Below are 5,418 nucleotides of genomic sequence, written 5' to 3'. Positions count from 1 at the left end.
ATTGAAAGCGCACTTCTGAGACGCCTGGGTGGCTCAGCCGGTTAAGTGGTTAAGTGGCTGTCTTCCGCTCAGGTCCTGATCTCAGGGTCCTGGGATCGAGCCCCGCATCGGGCTCCCTGCTTGGCGGGAGGCCTGCTTCTCCCTTGTCCGTTCCCCCTGCTTGTGTTCCCTCTCTCGCTGTCTCTCTGTCAAATAGATAGTCTTAAAATGAATGAATGAAGGAATGAATGAATGATGGGGTGCCCCGGTGGTGGCTCAATCGGTTGAGGTTGAGCGTGTCTGCCTTGGGGCTCAGGTCATGATCCTGGAGTCCTGGGAATGAGTCTTGTATCGGGTTCCCTGCTCAGCTTAGAGCCCGCTTCTCCCTCTGCCCTTCACTCCGCTCATGGGCTCACGCTCGCTCGCGCGCTCTCTCTGTCTCTCTCATCAGTCAATAAAATCTTAAAAAAATAATCAACTGCACGAACGAAGGAATGAACCAAGAAAACAAACACACACAAGACATGGCATCAAAGGGAAGTGCTTGCTTTGGGCGGGCGGGCGGGCGTGGGGGGATGGGGAGTGGCGGTGGCGGGGTGGGGTGGGGTGGGGTGGGGTGGGGTGGGGCGGGGCGGGGCGGGGCGGGGCGGGGCGGGGCGGGGCAGGGCGGTGTCCAAGCGGCGGAAATTTCTCTAACCTGCAACACAGTCTTTATCAGTGCTGCTTTCAGTCCTTCCCCCAGATTCCATTTTCCACAAGCGACGGTCCCACCCAAGTGGGCTTCTTTCATGGTAAGACCCGTGTCCTCCCCTATGTCCTGCAGAGAGCGATGAGCCATGAGAAGCCAAAGTTGGGCGGATCCATATGAATCTAGGAAGTAAGCATCCTTCCTGAGACCATTAGCTGAAGTCCTGCTTCCTCTTTAGGACGCAATGTCTTAAAAAAGCAGGTATAGTCATTGGCTCGGGAAAAGGAGGAGGCCTAAGGACCACCCTAAAGAACAGAGTAGGGGGAGAAACAGAAGTGAAAAGATAGAAGAACTGGGGCACCTGGGTGGCTCCGTAGGTTAAAGCCTCTGCCTTTGGCTCGGTTTATGGTCCCGGGGTCCTGGGCTCGAGACGCCGGATTGGGCTCTCTGCTCGATGGGGAGCCTGCTTCTCCCTCTCTCTCTGCCTGCCTCTCTGCCTACTTGTGATCTCTGTCTGTCACATCAATAAATAAAATCTTGAAGAAGAAGAAGACGAAGGAGAAGGGGAAGGAGAAGAAGAAGGGGGGGGGGCTGATTTCACCATCCCCAGCCTTTGAAATGATCTGGTATCCCCTCCTAAGAGAGAACCCATTCTCCGCCGAATGTTTCCTACTTCTTTTCACTAAGTATTGCCACCCAACAAGCACATTCCTATGCCACCAAACCGTCTCCGCAAACATAATTTGTAGTATCGGTGTTCTATTCTGCCATGTGAGTCTAGCATCCTGTGTTTAACTACTGTGACATTGTTCCACATTCAGGTGGATTCCAACTCTTGTTTGGGTGTGTGTGTGTGTGTGTGTGTGTGTGTGTGTGTGTGTGTGTGAGGGGAGGGTTCTGGGGGTGTGTCCATCTGCATTCAGTAGGTGTAGGGGAGGAAGAATGTTCCCTCTACTCCCCTTCTGAGTTGTTGACTGAGACACCGGTCAGAAAGAGACAGATCCCAGGGAGAGAAACAGTCGATTGACACGTGCAGCGCCCACCAGGCAGAATACACCCACACCAGAAGTCTCACAGAACGGCGGCGGCTCGGAATTCCCATGTCGAGGGCATGTCCTCCACAAAGAAAGATCCGGTTGTGGAGAAATGACAGGAGAGAGGAAAGCAGTTTTGGGCTTCTGAGCTCAGCCCACCACGGGAAGGCCAAGAGATGGAAGGGAACGGGCAGAGGAAGGTTTTCTGGGCACGTTCCTCTGATGCCGTCTGCAGACTGATGAGAATGTCTTCTTTTCCTCCTGCTCCATGGAGGGAAGGTGCCATTCCTAGGCGAGTTTTATCTCCCCCTTTCAGGTCAGGAAGCAGAGGGAGAGGCAAAGAAGTGTCCTCCTCAGGGCTATTGCCTTTCTCTCTCTCTCTCTCTCTCTCTCTCTCTCTCTCTCTCTTCTTTCTTTATTCCTATCTCTCTCAAGGTTCTGTGTATGTATTTGACAGAGAGAAACAGAGCGAGGGAGGGAAACAAGCAGGGGCTGGGGGAGTGGGAGAGGGAGAAGCAGGTTTCCCACTGAGCAGGGAGCCAGATGCGATGGGAGCGGGTGTGTGTGTGTGTGTGTGTGTGTGTGTGTGTGTGCGCGCGCGCGCGCGCGTGCGCTACGCGCCTGAGATGGTGACCTGAGCCTATGGCAGACCCTTAACGCCTGAGCCACCCAGCTTACTGGGTGAAGAACAGCTTACTGTTTCTTAAGCGCTTCACATTCCAAAGAACCCGTGTGCCAAAGCGGTACGGGAGCGGGGAGCGGGGAGCGGGGGAGCGGGGAGCGGGGAGCGGGGAGCGGGGGGGGGGGGGAGCGGGGGGGGGAGCGGGGGGGCAGCGGGGGGGGGAGGGGGGCGCCGGCACACAGGAAACCCGTTCTCTCCCTAGGCTACAAAAAGCTCAGTGGCCCCTGGCTGGTTCTCCATAGAGCGCGCTGACTCTTAGATCTGAGTCCTGAGTTGGAGCCCCACCCTGGTTGTAGGGTACACAAGAAAAACAACGACAGAAATAACAATGAAGAGCTCGATAAAGTCCGGCGCGCGTGGCCTCTGCCGCTCTTCCTACTTGGGCTCTCTATCTCGCTGTCAAATGCAGAAGCAAGAATCTTTAAAATGAAAGAAAGAAAGATGGAAAGGAAGGAAAGGAAGGAAGGAAGGAAGGAAGGAAGGAAGGAAGGAAGGAAGGGGAAGGGGAAAGGGAAGGAAGGGGAAGGGGAAAGGGAAGGAAGGGGAAGGGGAAAGGGAAGGAAGGGGAAGGGGAAAGGGAAGGAAGGGGAAGGGGAAAGGGAAGGAAGGGGAAGGGGAAAGGGAAGGAAGGGGAAGGGGAAAGGGAAGGAAGGGGAAGGGGGAGGGGGAAGGGGAAAGGGGAGGGGGAAGGGGAAAGGGAAGGGGAAAGGGGAAAGGGAAGGGGGAAAGGGAAAGGGAAGGGGGAAAGGGAAGGGGGAAAGGGAAAGGGGAAGGGGAAGGGGAAGGGAAGGGAGAAAGAAAAAAAAAAATTACTTTCTACGGTGACAGAAGGACGGAGGTAGCCTCCTACCCAACCCCATAGCCTGCCTCCTTTCCAGCCAAATGACCAGCACCTGGGAATGGCTTTGAACCATTCTCCATGACTTGGGCTCGCCTGGTGGAAAAAGCGGGGTGCTGTTCATCTCACTTCTGGGCCAGCGTAAGAGGATGGAGTGAGGGTAGCTCTCGGTGGGGAAGGGGGCGCCACGAGACCCAAGGCGCAGGACCACCAGAGCATGATGAGATCGTTCTGGCCTTAAGGGGTGCAGGATAGCCTGTGAATCCTTTTCCAGGGAAGAAAGAGGCCACGCGAGACAGTGCAAAACACCTTTCCACAGTGTCTGCTGATGATGCTAGGACTTCTGTCCTCAGAGATGGTACCTGTTTAGTACCACTTCAAGTTTTAAGAGAAGGGGTCGGGCGGGAGACTCGGTGGCCCACGAACATCCTGTCGTCGTTCCACTCATCTTCCTAAGCTCATCGTGGAGAACGATGACGCCGTCCAAAGGAGCAGCGCGCCGATCCATGGAAACACCTGGGTGAGCCCCAAAAACGTGACGCTAAGAAAAAGGAACCCGAGAGCCACGGGTGACCTAATGAATGCCTTGGGATTCCAGGGGTAGGTAGGAAGGAGGCAGCCGTCATACCCCAATCCTAGGCAGGACGGAGGGGGGGATCGGAGGCTGTAGGGGGAGACCGGTGAAGAGAGTCAGGGTGAGGGGAGGGGGAGGCGCGGGTGGGAAGCGGGCAGGGGGTGGTAGGGGTGTTTCTTTTCGAAGGGATGGAAACGTTCTGGAAACGGTGGCGAGGGTTGCGCATCTTTGGGAGTCCCCTAAGGAATAAAAGGCTACCGAACCGCGTCCCTTGAAGAGTATGTGAATTATGGAGTGCGAATTTTATCTCCACTTTGAAAACGGGAGGGCAAAGGGTAGGTAGACGAGGGAGGGAGGGAGGGAGGGAGGGAGGTGACCGGGGCGGGTGGTTGGTGAACAGGGCGGCGGGTGGGTCTGCCTATCTCCCTCTCTCCCTTCCCGTCCCTTCTTCCCCCTTCAGTTCCTTCGTCCGTCCGTCCCTCCCTCCCTAGCCATCCGTGCGTGCCCGCGTGTGCGCGTCCATGCCCATTCCTCCACTCTGTGGGTCCGCGCACACATTCAAAACCCAGGGAGTGGATGTGTAGGATACTGGGCATGCGTAGTATTCTGAGAGCTTCTGTGCGTTACCCCCACTCATCACCTCTGAGAGTGGACAGAGTCTGTGGGCGGCCACCCCCCCGCCCGGGTCCTGGGTCCGGCAGAGACTCCAAGCCAACGCAGGCCAGGCGGGGGGGGGGGTGGGGGGTGGGGGGTGGGGGGTGGGGGGTGGGGGGTGGGGGGTGGAAAAGCGTTCAGCAGGTGTAAGGGGAAGGTCCCATGATGGGTCGTTGGGGTGGGGGGAGCAAGAGAGGAGGTGGCCAGAAGAGGGGTGTCCTAGGTCATTTCAGAGAAAGGGAAAGTGGATAGCCGTCCCAGGGTCGATCGAACTTTCTGGAGAACAGCGGCGCCTGTGTCCGTTTTGACAGTGGTCTCCCCAGGTCCACCTTAAAGGTTCAGGTCTGTGGAAGTGACGGTGCAGAAGGCGCTTCGAGAAGAACACCGGTTCCCATGTCTCCAACGATCCGTCCACATCATGGCACTAGGGGCGCCTGGGTGGCTCCGTGAGTGAAAGCCTCTGCTTTCGGCTCAGGGTATGATCCCAGGGTCCTGGGTTCGAGCCCAGCATCGGGCTCTCTGCTCGGAGGAGGAGCCCCCTCCTCTCTCTCTGCCTACTTGTGATCTCCGTCTGTCCAATCGATCCATAAAATCTTCCAAAAAAAATCACGTCACTACAACTGTTCCTAGGTCCGTCCGGGGTGCGTCCGTGGCTCAGTCGGTTGGGCGGCCGGCCGCCTTCGGCCCGGGTCACGATCCCACGGTCCTGGGATGGAACCCCACATCGGGCTCCCTCCTCGGTGGAAAGCCTGCCTCTCCCTTTCCCGCTGCCTGCAGCGGCCTTGCCCGCATGCGCACTCCCTCGCTCTTCCGCTTCCCCCCCACCCCCCCGCACCCCCGCTCGCGCACGCGCGCGCGCGCTCGCCCTCCCTCCCTCCCTCCCTCCCTCCCTCCCTCTCCTCCCCGCCCTGTCCAATGAATCAAATCTTCACCAGCACCAGCACCAGCACCAGCACCAGCACCAGCACC

Source organism: Meles meles, unplaced genomic scaffold, assembly GCF_922984935.1.
Source record: "Meles meles unplaced genomic scaffold, mMelMel3.1 paternal haplotype, whole genome shotgun sequence".
Lineage (NCBI taxonomy): Eukaryota > Metazoa > Chordata > Mammalia > Carnivora > Mustelidae > Meles > Meles meles.
Note: the sequence above shows the minus strand (reverse complement) of the source record.